The 13,641-nt window shown below is 59.2% G+C and overlaps 1 protein-coding gene across 1 annotated transcript in view; it reads left to right on the plus strand.

Annotated features, from left to right (window-relative positions):
* Positions 1-13,641, plus strand: part of AJAP1 (adherens junctions associated protein 1) — a gene marked incomplete at its 5' end in the record, with an annotated part of 51,488 nt that overhangs the window by 12,966 nt on the left and 24,881 nt on the right. The gene's annotated exons all lie outside the window — the stretch shown is intronic.

A 13,641-nucleotide genomic window follows, 5' to 3' on the forward strand; every position in this document is an offset into this window, starting at 1 on the left:
CAGTCTCTGCCTCCGTCTTCACCTCCCCGTGTGTGTCTGCGAGGCCCCTCCTCTTTGCGTGAGGACCCAGTCATTGGGTGTAGGGCCCACCCTCGTCCAGTGTAACCTCATCTTAGTCACAGCTTTTCCAAATACGGTCATACTCTGGGGGTTCGGGTAGATATGGACTTTAGGGCAGACACGGTTCAATCTGCTTCAGAGGTACGGGCACAAAGTCACGGTTTTCCACGTGAGGGCCAGAGAGACACTGCCCGCTCTCCAGCTTAGAGGCCCGGGAGCCCCAGCACCGGGACCGATGGGTGGGCCGGGCACGCTGGCCCCGTGTCCAGCTGTCTCCACTGGAGGACCAGGGCTCCTTGAAGAAGGGGCCGGTGCCAGGGCTGAGCCCGGGACGGAACACGTTGGCCCTGGAACATCTTGTTTTCCCAGGAAGCGAGGAAGTGGGGGGAGAACTCCGGGACTCGGGCAGCCCGGCCAGGGAGGCTCCCGCTGCCAACTCTGAGCAGTTCTAGATGCAGAAGCAGCCACGGCAGAACCCAGCGGTTTTCAGCCCTTCCCGCCCCGGCACACACGGCCGAGCGGCTCACATTCTGCCGCCAGAACATACGCTTTTCACCCCTCTGACCTAAACACCAGGTGGGATTTGGATTCACCCACAGTGTTGGCTGTTGTCATTTTTAAGTGACCGTCTCAGGCCGTGGTTCTCAACCTTCCTCACGCCGCGACCCTTTAATACAGTCCCTCCTGTTGTGGTGACCCCCAACCATAGAATTATTCTCGTGGCTCCTTCATAACTGTCATGTTGCTACTGTGATGAATCGTCATGTAAATACAGTGGGGCCTTGACTTACGAGTGTCCCGACTAACGAGTTTTTTAAGATACCAGCTGTCTCTCAGCCGATTTTTTGCATTGAGTTGACTGAGTAATTTGAGTTAACGAGCTCCTTAACGAGCTCGGTCTCAGAACGAATTAAACTCGTAAGTCAAGGCCCCACTGTATCTGATCTGCAGGATGTATTTTCATTGTTACAAGTTGAACATAATGAAAGCATAGTGATTCATCACAAAAACAATATGTAATTACAGATGTGTTTTCCGATGGTCTTAGGCAGCCCCTGCGAAAGGGTCGTTCGACCCCCAAAGGGGTCGCGACCCACAGGTTGGCGACCCGCCGGTTCAGGACCGCTGGTCTCAGGGAAAAGAGGCCGGGCCCCTGACTGCACAGTCGGCGGCAGCGTGTTTTAGAGGTTCTCGCGGCCCTGCCGTGGAAAACCTCTGGAATAGCCGCCGGCTGAAGGAGGGGCCCGAGAGAATAAAAAGACAGACAGACGCGGCTTTGGTGGTGGTGGAAAGGCGCTAACAAATGCAGGAAAACGGTGGCGTTAGTGCAGCGGCCGCCACCACAGTGGTACTCAGGCCAGAAACCCCAGCAGACGGTAAAGGGGGTGAAAGCCGTGAGGAACGAGACTTCACACCTCAGATTCCCTCCCAGAACGAGACCTCCCGGAAGACACTTGTTCCCCCAGGAAATGCTGATTCCCACAAAGTGGGGGAAGTGACTGCAGCGAAGACACTTGGCAGAGACCCTCTGGGCCCAGGGGTCTGAGCTGCCCCCCGGGCAGGGGACAGGCCAACCTCACGCCCCCCACCCCCAGGAGTCCCCGAGAGCACAGCACCCGTTCCCGCCTTTCCTCCCCCACACGGAGGGCGTTCTGCAGACTGACTGGGACTTCCGTGACCTTCGACACAAGGTCATGCCAGCAAAAGGGAGCCTGGAAAATGAATCCAAACTCCGGGAAGTCCGTGAGGAGCCAAAACGGAAGGTGACACGCGGCCAGAAATCAGAACATGCCGGGGACACTGCTGGCTCCTGGGCGGGGGCTCGGGGATGGGTCCGAGGTGACTTTGTCCTGTCCCTCTACGTTTGAAGTTGTTTAAGGTACAAAGTACAATAAATTAAATAATGGAATCTGAAATCTTATCACCCTTTTCAGTGTCTCCCTGAGCCTCTCCCTGTGGGTGCGGAAAAAAGCTGCCGCCTCCGTGAATCATCAACATAAGTCGTAGCAAGGACATTGTGTCCGGCCGGTGGGGCTCAGGGGTTGAAACACCCTCGTCCAGTGTAACCTCATCTTAGTCACAGCTTAGTCCTATGAAACAGGAGGTCACAGTTCGATTCCCAGTCAGGGCACAGGCCCAGGTTCTGGGCTCCATCCCCAGTGGGGGGCGTGCAGGAGGCAGCCGATCCATGATTCTCTCTCATCATTGATGTTTCTCTCTCTCTATCCCCCCCTTCCTCTCTGAAGTCAATAAAAATATGTATAAAAAAGAACATTGTCACCCAGCTCCCAGTAGGACAATAGTGCAGAGACAGTACTGTTACTGTCCCCCAACCCCTGGCATTCCGAGGTCGTTGCCACCACGAATGGGCTCTCGGTCTTCCTTCGCTAACTGTGTCCCGTAGGGAAACCAGTGTGGCAGTGGCTGACCCGCCACCCGCTGTCCGGTGTCCAGGCGCCTGGAAAGGTGGGTCCAGCTGGCCGGCTTGCTCCAGGCGGCGCCCTCAGGTGCCCGCAGGCCCCGTGCTGGTGCCAGGCCTGCCTCCAGGATGGGCCTGGGGATCTGATGCTGGGCCTGTGTCCCCACCTTTGCCCCGTGATGGCAGCAGTGCCACCCATGGCCACCTTTGGGGGAGGGGGGAGGCTCTTGGTAAGTGTGTTCTTCTGAGGGGGGACCCCCGGAGGCTGTGTTGGCTCTTGATCATGTGATCAGAACGCATCAGAGTCCCCAGGGCGCAGGACGCAGGGCAGAAGTCGTGAAAGCAAAGACGAGAGCACTGGCCACTGCTCGCTGGGACTCCTGTGTGGTGGCGGGGCCTGAGGCAGGGCTGGGACGGTGGGTGGGCAGGGGCCACGCCACATGGCGGTAGGGGATCCAAGGGGAAAGGGCTCCCCTGGGCCGAGAAACATGGCAAACAAACTTGATGGCACCCGTAGACGACATCTGTGCCTGCTCTCCCAGACACATTCGTCCAGGGACCTATGCATTCCCTCACTCATTCACTCATTCCCTCACTCATTTATTCATTCATCACTCACTCATTCACTCATTTATTCATGCATTCCCTCATTCATCTACTCATTCATTCATTTACTTATTTATTCATACATTCCCTCATTCATTTACTCATTCGTTCATTCACTCATTCATTCACTCTTATTTATTCATTTATTCACTCATTCATTAATTCATTCATGCATTCATTCATTCACTCATCATTCAGCAGTAAGCTATCAAATAAACGCTGAGGCTCACCAGGAGCTTGCAACCACTTGGGCCTGAATGGTTTTCTAATTTCTCCCTCTCCCTCCCCCAACGGGCTTGTCTTTTACATTTTGACCTGAACCCGTAAGTGCTCTGAGCTGCTGGGGCGGATTTGCAAAGTGAAGGTCAGTCTGGCTCGACCCGTCTGCAGGAGGCCTTGCCAAGAACAGATCCTGACTTGCCGACTCGCACTGGCTGGGAATGACTGGCCTCCGACTCCAGCCAGGCCCGCGCTCATCGGCCCGATGATACAATCGTGGGAGAGGCTGTCCCAGTGGGCCCCGCAGAGCCAGGGCTCCCAGGACGCGGCGATGGCCGTCCGGACGGTGGGGGTGACGCGATGGGGGAGCAGGAGGGTTTGTGTGGACAGACGGGGGGCAGGTAGTGTTTATAGGAGGAGAGGAGAGTGGAGAGAGGACACGCAGAGGCACACAGACTTCTGGTCAATGTCACTGTGACCTCCAGGGACGTGAGCGTGTGGACCAAATGGGCCTTTGAGGGCCTGAGTCATTCCATCCGGGGCCGCCAGGCCAGCCTTCCCAGCACGGGCTGCGGCTCTGCCTGCGGGTTCAGAGCTAGGAGCCCTGGCTCCCAGGTGCTGGCGGAGCCCTGCCTCCCGTCCCGGCCTCAGCTTAATCCTCACATTTGTTCAATGCTTCGTGATTTGCAAAGGACTCTCGTGTACTTTTCCTCTGGCAGATGAGCAGGCAGAGTGAAGTGATTGGCCCAAGGTCAATGAATCAATCAGCAGAGCAATTATTGAGCTCTGTCGGCGCGTGGCTCTGAGCGCCACCGGGAGGCCCCGGGAGGAAGAGAAGGGCCGGCCCAGCTGGGCCAGAGACGGGGCCGGTCTGCACACAGACGCAGGCACGTGTGTGCACACGCATACATGCATACTGCACCTACAGCACCATGCACACATAGAAACTGCTCATATGTGCACGCCTATGCACACACCCCAGCACTCCCAGTGGTATATCTGCAGCACACACCGGTGCACACACATGCACACACGCGCACACACACCCTGCTCACACACAGACAGATTCTACTTCCAGGCCAGGCAGAGTGGTTGGCCCACGGACAGTGGTGCCACCCTGAAGTGGGACGGGAAGTGGAGCCCCGTGGCTCACAGGGACACAGGGCAGGGCAGGGTGACGGGGGCCTGGATGCTGGGCTGTGCAGCTCTTGAGGGGCCGCCGGGTCCAGACCCCTCCTGCAGCTCCCCCGGGGCCGAGGTCATTGCTCCAACCCTAGGAGGAGGTCCCCGGAGGGAGGAGGAGGCGGCCAGTGCAGCTCGCCGCTGCGTCCCCGTCCCGGCGAGAACTGAGGTAAAATCCAAACCGTCACACGCAATCACGCGAAGTCACGGCGTCTCACGTCACACACGGTCGTCGGAGACGCCCCCCGGACGGAGTTGGCCGGAGAGGCTGGGAGACCGTTTCCTGCCTTAACGGTTCGGCGCCTCCGCTCCGTGAGCAGCAGCCGCGGCGGCTGCGGATGCTGGTTCCGGCCCTTCTCCCGCGGGCAGGTGCTTGGCTCCCTGTTCGCTTCTCCGCTCCCGGCCTTGGCTTCTCCCCGCCTTCGGGGGGAGCGCCGCCCACAGCCTCAGCCTGCACCCAGGGCAGGTCGGCGCTTTGATTAGAAAATAATGATGCTCAGCGCGGCCTTGAGAGGGTCCGAGGGGATGCTCCAGCCCCCCTCCTTGGCCGGAACACCCTCCGGCGGCCAGAGCTCTGCCTGGAGGCGGGCGAGTGGGGATGAGTGATGGCCGGGCTGGGAGCCCCCTCCGCCCCGGGAGCACAGAGGGTGGGGGTGAAGGGCCGCCTCCTGGGCCGGGAGGCACCGCGTCTGCATTTGGCTTCTTGTCCAGAGTAGGCGGGCGATTTGCGGATCTTGGTGGCATCTGGCCAGGCAAGGCTGCGGGTCCTGGCAACGCGTTCTCCAGGAGACGTCCCCGTCCCGGGCCCTCCGTGCTGGGCCGTGTGGACGCGAGCAGAGGGTGCGGTTGGAGTGAGCGGAGCTGAGTGTGGACATGGGCCCTGTCACCCCGCAGACCACCACAGGCAGCTGCACCAGCCCTCCCGCCCCTCTCACTTCCTGCTGGAAACGGTGACCTCTACTGGAAGAGCTTCCTGGGGCCGCACTGACAAGTCACCACAAACGGGCCCTTAGTGCCACAGAGACATGGTCCCTCCCAGTTCCGGAGGCCAGGAGTCCCAAACCCAGGGGTCCCAGGGCCGTCTCCCCCACTGTCTGCAGGGCAGGCTCCTTCTTGCCTTCCCCAGGCCTGGTGGCGCCAGCTGTTCTCGGCTTGTGGCTGCATCGCTCCAACCTCTGCCTCTGTTACCACATGAATTTCTTCTTTTTAAAAAAATATTTTTATTGATTTCAGAGAGGAAGGGAGTGGGAGAGAGGGAGATAGAAACATCAATGATGAGAGAGATTCATGGATCAGCTGCCTCCTGCACGCCCCCAACTGGGGATCAAGATGGCAACCCGGGTGTGTGCCCTGACCAGGAATCGAACCTCGACTTCCTGGTTCATAGATGGATGCTCACCCACTGCGCCACACTGGCCGGCACATGGATTTCTGCCCCGGTCTCTGTGTGCACCACAGCGCCCCGCTGTTCTGTAAGGACAGCTGTCATTGGATGTAGGGCCGGCCTGAAGTCCAGGATGACGGCGATCCTTAACCACTTGTATCTGCAAAGGCTATTTCTAAATAAGGACCCACTCAGGGGTGCGGGACACGTCTTTGACACCCACTCAGCCACTCGCCCCACCTCCCTGGTCAGAGAACCATGCGCACATAAAGCTTGCACACGTGTGCGCACACTGATGCACACACATGCACATTGGTGCACACACATGCATGCTGATGCACACACTTGCACACAGGTGCACACATGCACACTGATGCACACACCTATGTACATGCATGCGCACTGATGCACACACTTGCACATGGCTGCACACACATGCACACTAATGCACACACACCAGGAACAAGGAATGCAGCTGGAGCCTGAGATTCTCTTTTTACAGACTCTTCCGTCATCACGGCTGCAAAGGGCCTCACGCGCTCATCAGCCCAAAGGCGTTCTGAGTTCTTAGAGGAATGTGGGCTGCAGTGCAGACACGGGTTGAGGGGGGCCACACTGTGAGGAGAGCAGAGCCCCCTCCCCGGTTCCTCGCCAGCCCCCAGAAGGGGTGACGATAAGCCTCAGGGGAACGGTTTGGGAACCCCCGGTCCCCATTGTGCGGTGGGGAAACCACGGCCCAAAAGGAGCAGGAGCTGCCCAAGGCCGGTGGCAGGGAAGTAGCAGGAATAGTGTGTTTTCTTCCCCAAAGAGCCCGTGTGCTGTTTATATGTCAGTCTGTGCATTGTTCACAGGCATGACGTCGATGTAAGAGGTTCCCATTCACAGACGGCCCCTACTCTCTCTGGAAAAACTTCGTGTTGAATTCTGTGCTTTTCTGAGCAGCTCGCCGGTATTTTAAAGTCCCTGCCTGGTGCTGCCTCGGCCCTGGGTGCGCTACAAGCCTCTTCTTCTGTCTGCTTTGCCCCCTCGGAGCTTGTACATCGGCCTGGCCCCTGCTGTGCCCGCGTGTTCGGTGCTGGACACTGCAGGAGAAGCTGTCGGGAGGATTCCACGGGCAAACGGTGGCCCGTGGCCCAGATCCCGTCTGTGTCTTTTTTCGTACATCCGGAGCTAACGGTGGCTTTCTTTTCAGAAGGGAAAAATGGGAAGGGTGGCATGTCATAACCGTGAAGGTCATCGGAACTGTGGACGCCCGAGTCCGCGGGCAAAGCCTTGCTGGGATGCAGCCCCACCCACGTGTTGGCCACAACTGGTTGCCATGGAGACAGTGGGGCCGGAAGCCTAAACTTTTAACTGCCGGCCCTGGGCGGGAGGCGGCTCTGCAGCAGCCAGTGGGGCCTGCACTGCAGACGGGGAGCCGGGCTCCGTGTTCCTGGGCCCGTCCTCCTCCGATGTGGCAGCCCCGGCTCCGCCCCCGCCCCCCACGCACGCCTCCGCCCGGGGAGAGCTGGCATTTCGGGGGCGGCAGCACAATGCCTTTCTGTTCCCGAGCCCTCGGCGACCCGTCCTGATTCCCACGCTGCACTGCACACCTCCCGGCCTGCGCGTTTCTGCCTGCTCCCCCTGCGAGAGGCCGTCCCCCAAGCAGGACTCGGTGTTTCAGGGCCCCCAGCAAAGCAAAGGGCCGCTGTCTTCCCGCCGGCTGCCTCTGCCACCCGTAGCCGCCACCCCTGGCCCCACCCCTGGGCCCTCCTCCCTGCCCTCCTGGTGGAGCAGGGACAGTGCCCAAGGCCACACAGCCCGCCTTTCTCCCCCTGACTGCCCAGCCCCAGGGGCAAGCTGCAGGGAGAGGCCCAGTCCTACCTGGGCAAGGCCCTCCCCAAGGTGGCCCGGCAGGGGCTCTCTCGGAGCTAGGGTGGGCGGGGGCAGAGGGGAACCTCATCATGCACCCATCCTGGGGGGTGGGGGATCCTCTAGGGCAGCAGGAGGGACACACGCGCCATTGGCTGGGCTGGGGGTAGTGGGGCCTTTTAATGCACCTACTTGTCTGTTGTTTTTGATACAATGGCAGCTGGTGGCATAAAGACCGTGGCGGCGGCTGTGAGGTTTAACGGTTCTCCCCACCAGGAAGCCTTTAAAGGTGCTGAGAGCCCCGGTGGGAAGTGGTGCACCCCCTCTCCTTCTCCCCCATGCTCTCTCTCCCCCTCCCCCTCAGCGCTGCACTGCCACCCCCGCCTCCGGCTGCCTGGCCATGTCAGGGCAGCGTCTGCTCCGGGCCCTGCGTGGAGCCCACACGCCCAGCCGGCCGTCCTGTCCCAGGAAGGGCCAGAGCCTCTGGTAACCAGGCTGAGGGCCCCCCTCTGCACACCTACTGTGCGCCAGCTGGTCCCAGGCTGCGCAGGCTCCTCGTCTGCAGACAGGCATGTCCGGGCCGAGGAGTGGGGGGCAGCGGGCTCTGTGGGTTTGCTTAGGCCTTTGATCCATTCACCGTTTTCAGGGCTAAATATAGAGTCCGTCTCGATGGTGAGTAATGCGGTCACGGGCTCAGCTGGCACCTGGGCCTGAGCCCCGGCTGCCAGGCCGGTGGTGCCACCTCCACAGCCGCCTGTTCCCTGGAGGCACCCGCCCCGGCACCTCCTTCCGGCCTCTGGCCTTTGTGAGATGTTCCCTCGCTGCTGGGAGTGGAGGGAAGGACATGGGCCATTTCCACTTCGAACACAGCAGCCTGGGGCCGGTTCCTGCTGTTCTTAAATGAGATGAGCAATAAACTCAGTGCGCGCACGTGTGTGTGCATATGTGCGCATGTGTGTGCCTTGTGGGCGTGCGTGTATGCATGTGGGTGTGCACATGTGCATGTGTGCGTGAATATGTGTGTCCTCTGGAAGGTGGGGCTGGCCTCCTGCTAGTCCCGCTGTGCACGCCACGAGCCCCACCGTGTCCCCCGCGAGCCCCACCGTGTCCCCCGCAAACCACACCGTGTCCCCGAGGCTGTCCCTCCAGCCCGTGCTGTGGTCATCTCAGCCCCTGTGGAAGGGAGGGGCTGCTGTGCAGGGTGGCAGCTTGTTACACTCAGTGTCACCTCCCAACCTGAAACCCGGGAAGCCGTCTTTGACCCTTCGGCCCCTGGGTCACTGTCCCCGCACCACGGGCTCACAGCGTCCTGCACTGGGGCCTGAGCTCTCAGACACAGAAATGCTGTCCCTTTGTCCCGGCTGATGGTAGGGCCATTGTCCTGTCCCCCCAAGTGCACCCACCCCCAGTGCTAGACATGGAGGCGCTGGATGGCTTTGCCTTTGCAGGGGACTGTGGTCCACGTTTGCTCCCCTTCATTGCATAAGACGCTGTCCGGACCCCGAGATGGATGGCAGATCCCCCCGATCCTTGGGGCCCGATCTTGGGACAAAGCTCCACCAATACAGCATCAAAGCCCTGCTGATGGGTGCGGAGCTGGGAGCCGTCTGTCCCACCCGTTATCCCAGGTCTAATGTTTATGACCCGGTGGCAGCTGATCCCAGCACATTGGGACACAGTGGCAATTACCGGGAGCAGAGAGAGCCCCTAAATGAGCAGGAACGGGAACACCTGCTAATCGGAGGGGGAGCGGGAGCCCCACCTGGCATGTGGCGTGCCCAGGGACCAGGTCTGAATTGCAAACACTTTGAAGACGGATTCGATACTGACCTTGAAAGGGGAGAGGATGGAGTTGTATTTTTTCTTTCTTGGGGTATAGAGTTGACAGGCTCTCAAGTGACATCATTGTCACCCACACACAGCCCTCCTGGCAGTTGGCACGGGTCTGCTCCAGGGTCACCCTGCCCAGGGTCAGAGGGTTTAAGGGACAGATGTCCCCGCTGCATTATTGGAGGGTCCCCAGAGACCTGACCGGAGGGCACATGCTTTAAGGTGGAGAGAGATGGGTGAGGGAGGAGGGAAGCTGGGAGTGGGGTGGGGCGGGGCATCCCTATCCATAGGCCTGCGGGGTGAGGTCCCTCCGGACATTGGTCTCGTGACCTGAACACTCTAGGCCAGGGGGGTGGGCGCTTTTTGACTCGAGGGCCACAATGGGTTCTTAAACTGGACCGGAGGCCGGAACAAAAGCATGGATGGGGTGTTTGTGTGAACTAATATAAATTCAAAGTAAACATCATTACATAAAAGGGTACGGTCTTTTTTTTTTTTTTTAGTTTTATTCATTTTAAACGGGCCGGATCCGGCCCTCGGGCCGTAGTTTGCCCACGGCTGTTCTAGGCTCAAAAGATGCCGTTTCTCCCCCCTCAGTGGAGGGGAGCTGAGCGGCGTGCGGCTGAAGTACCTCAGAGGCCATGGATGGACCGCATTGGGAAGACGGCCCCTGAGTTGGTGCGAAAATCGAGACTCCTGTCTCATCAGTTATTGTGGGAAACTGTCACACAGAGTGACAGCTCTGTCCACAGCTGGCTTCCGGGGACCAGCCCCGGTGGGCAAGCTGCCCAGCGCTGGCTGTTTGGCCCCGCTTGATAGATAGAGGCTGTGCCGGGCCGGTGTGGCTCAGTGGGTGAGCGTCGACCTATGAACCTAGAGGTCCCAGTTTGATTCCCGTCAGGGCACAGGCCCGGGTTGTGGGCTCAATCCCCGGTGTGGGGCGTGCAGGAGGCAGCCCATCAGTGATTCTCTCTCATCGTTGATGTTTCCATCTCTCTCTCCCTCTCCCTTCCTCTCTGAAATCAATAAAAAAATATTTAAAAAAAATAAGATAGAGGCTGCAGCTGTCTTTGAAATCACCTTGACAGTGGAAACCTCAAAAGACAGCCAACCTGTGATGATGGGGAGCGAAGAGCCTCAGGCAAGAGATGGACTTTGGTTCTTAGTCATGAGTTGGGGGCGGGACTTCCCTTGAGCCAACAATCGCCCCTGGACCTCAGTTTCCTGCATCCACCAGAGCGGAGGAGGCTGCCTTCCTGTCCTCGCCCACAGGGACATGGCAGGGACTCAACAGCTGCGACAGCTGCTCCTGGGACCGTCCCTCCCGAGGACTTTGCTGTTACAGATACTCAACCCAGCAGAACAGTCCCCTCGGTGACACGTTGAAGGGTCAAAATCTGGCAGCGCCTGGGCCTCCGCAGGAACGGACGCCATTGGGAATGGACGCCAGGGTGCTCTGATCCTGTCAGGGGACCCTCAGTGCCTCCGGCTGGACTGCCTCGTACCTGAGCCAGTCCCCACTGCTCCTGTGGGCGCACTTCTCCTCACCGTGTCTTTATGTCCCCCACCTCCATCGGCGTCGGGGAGGGCGGGGTCAGCCCCAGAAACACAGACCCGGTTCTTGCCATGGGCCTGGGGTGTGACCTTCCAAGAAATGGCTGAGGGGCTGTTGGGCTGGGCCTGCAGCACTCCCGAGCGATCTGCTGGAGGAGGAAGTGGCGAGGCTGAAATACTTGTCTTTGTGATCTAGAAGCTTGTCCGCCCCCAGGAATGTAGGGGAGGGAGTGCCAGTTTTGGTGAAAGCCAAAACTGAGATTAATAAAGTGCGCGGTCAGAATCGTATATATCGCCCTGCTTCGCATGGACTTTGGAGCCAGCAGCCCCTAAGGCATCCAAGGAATTCACACAAACTTGCCCAGATGTTTTCCCCTTCCATTTATGACAGCATTTGCCTTTGAGAGTTGCTGCCAAGATTAAATGGTATAATACACACCTAATGGTTGCTGTCACATGCTGAGCAGGCCCGTGACCATTGTCATCATCATCATTATCACGACTAATTGGTCACCACTTTCATCATCATCAATACTACCACCATCACCACCGTCATCATCATCACATCATCTCACCAATATTATGATCACCATCATCATCATCACAATCATTATCATCACCATCACCATCATCATCATTATCTCCCCAAATTATCATCATCATCCCCACCGCCATCATCATCACCATCATCCATTGTCATCATCATCACCACCACCACCATCATCATCATCATCATCACCACCAATGTTAGCAGGACCATCACCATCATCTCCACCAACATTATCATCACCACCATCCCCATCACCCCCACCACCATCATCATCATCATCATCATCATCATCATCATCATCATCATCATCATCATCATCATCATCATCATCATCATCATCATCATCATCATCATCATCATCACCATCACCATCATCATCATCATCATCATCACAAGCTTATGTCCCATCACGGGAAGTATAGACACAGGATGAGCTCCTAGTTTTCAAGACAGTATGGCGGCCTCTCAGTGTGACTGGGCCGGAGGGAGCGTCTGGGCGGAGGGTGAGGGGGACTGAGCGGCTATCCTCCCTGCGTGTCCATTAAACTGGGCATCCTTTCCCGTCCCCTCTGCCAACATGTCTCACTTGAGTCTCGGGAAGCTGGTGAGCAGACAGGATTCCTGAGGCCGGTGGGCACCCCATTGCCGCGGAGGTTGAGGGTGGTCCATATGGCACAAAGCTTCGCCCAATTGGCAGGCGGATTTGGCAGGCCTGGGCAGAGCCGAGCTGTCTCACAGATGTGACTAATTGGGCACCAGTCTATGGGAACCGTGGGCCAGAACCAGCAGTGAATGCCGCCACTGTAAATAATGGGCCCAGAGCGGCTGCCCCGGCGGGCGGCACCACAGCTGAGGGGCTGAGTCCTGGCACTGCCTGGGCCACAGGTGCTCCATACCTGGCTCTGGAGTCGGACAAAGGAATGAATGAGGGAGCCCGTGACACTGTCTCCTCCAGCGCTCCCCTCCTGCCAGTGCCGGGCATCTCCCCCGACTAACGGAAGAGGGGCCACAGGACCAGAGAGCTGGCGTCTGGTGATGCCAACTCGGACTCATTTACTAGCAATCCTCCCCACCCCCCGCCTCGAGGATCATATCTGGCGGAGAAGGAACATCTGTGTGTGAGACCGTGTCCTCGTGAGGCCGCCAGAGAAACCTTGCGCTCCGAAGCCCTCCGCCGGACCCGCACACGCGTGCTTCTTCCCACGGGGCCTGCTGGGTCGGGGTCCTGGGGTTGAGCAACGAAGCGCGGCCCCTGTGCTGATGCCTAAAGTAGAGCAATAACTTGTGAAGCTGCTTTTTTCCCATTACATGAATTCTGGAGGTGGCCCCGGGGCCCGAGCCCCCTGCCTCCCCTCCACAGCACTCCCGGGACGGTCCCCAGGCCCTGGGACCTCCAAGGCCGTCCGGGGTGGAAGGGGCGTCAGCCACAGGAGGGGCCTCCCTGTCCTCCCTGTCGAAGGGGTCCAGCTGAGCGCCGCCCTCCGGCGGTTCTCTGTGCCCCGAGAAGCCGGTTGTGCAGCGGGCCCGCGCGGCCTGTGGGCCTGGACCAGCCGTGCCAGCCGTGCCTTTCTGTCACTGCAGACCCTCCTCTTCGGATCGGCACCTCATCCCCGTGGCCTTCGTGTCTGAGAAGTGGTTCGGGAGAGGGCAGGAGAGCTCCCTTCCTCTGGTGTCTGCGTGTGGGGTTAGTGGACAGCTCTTGGCCGGGGCTCTGGCTGCCCTGGTTCTGGAGCCCTTTTGTCCCCATCCTGCTCCCCCCTCCCCCCTGCACACACAGCAGGGTGACCACAGAGCCCCCCGGGACCTCTCGTTCCCTGACACGGGCAGTGCATGTGTTGGAGTGACATGGGAGCCGCGTCCCAAGGATCCAGCTGGCCCTGGGCTGCACGCTGGCTCCCACCTTCCCACTCAGTCCTGCGCTTTCCGGGGCCTCCTGGGTCAGGCGAGTCCACCCCACGTGCAGGCAGTCGCCTGCTGCTCTGTGTC

This window comes from Myotis davidii, unplaced genomic scaffold (assembly GCF_000327345.1).
Source record: "Myotis davidii unplaced genomic scaffold, ASM32734v1 scaffold299, whole genome shotgun sequence".
Lineage (NCBI taxonomy): Eukaryota > Metazoa > Chordata > Mammalia > Chiroptera > Vespertilionidae > Myotis > Myotis davidii.